This window comes from Meleagris gallopavo, chromosome 1, assembly GCF_000146605.3.
Source record: "Meleagris gallopavo isolate NT-WF06-2002-E0010 breed Aviagen turkey brand Nicholas breeding stock chromosome 1, Turkey_5.1, whole genome shotgun sequence".
In the NCBI taxonomy this organism is placed as follows: Eukaryota; Metazoa; Chordata; class Aves; order Galliformes; family Phasianidae; genus Meleagris; species Meleagris gallopavo.
This window is the reverse complement of record NC_015011.2, coordinates 97444136-97445013: the sequence shown is the minus strand read 5'-3', so window position 1 is coordinate 97445013 and position 878 is coordinate 97444136.

The window sequence follows — 878 nt, the reverse complement described above, 5'->3', positions numbered from 1 at the left end:
GGGGAAAAAAGAGCTTTCTTTGTATCCCGGAGGTAAGTATGTCTTTGGTGCACTTTTATAAACAGTAGAGAGTCTTTTTCATAATCCAATCTGGCATTAACAGAGAAGCAGGAAAGGATGATAAGATCCTGAAAGAATGAAACATTGCCAAGAATTTTAGCTTAAATTGACTTTGAAATCCATTATTTAGATATATGCACATCTAGCATACGACTTATTAATTTTGTATAAACCTAAATTTTTTTCATTCTGTTCAGTAACACTAATCCTGTAACTTTCATTGGTCAATTATATCAGTGTTATTAGTATTATCTATCTGTCTGGACATCATAGTAAATATAGTAAGTTAGTTCTATGAGACCTAGTTTCTATGAATATGGGTGCAACTGACACTGAAGTTCGTCAAGCTATTTAAATACTTTTGTCTTAGCTTGAGTGCTTTGTTTACCAAGGTTCTCCTAAAGAATCACTGGTGAAGGGGAACCAGCAGACTCTCTAGCATTAGTGCTCTTCCATTTCCACAGTCATCACATTTCCGGAAATAATTCATAGGGCAGCTTGGGGAAAAAAGTATGAAATGCTGTAGGCTGTGCTAAATTGGTAATGAATGTGCAAATGCCTATCTGGCAACCTTTAGCTTTCAGCTAGTCAGCAACTGTTTATCTCAGCAGGTTTATCATATCCTCCATTTTGTATGAAAAATATAAGTAGTTGTTTGTAAATTTTATCGCTTCTTGTGAACTCAATGCTGTTCATGATCTTCAGAGTGGAGATTATAAGGGCATGTGTTTTATCAAAGGGTAGCTCAATCATCACCATATTCCTGCTGAGTACCTGAAATAACATTCTTGTTTTCACTGCAATGATAAATGAACAGT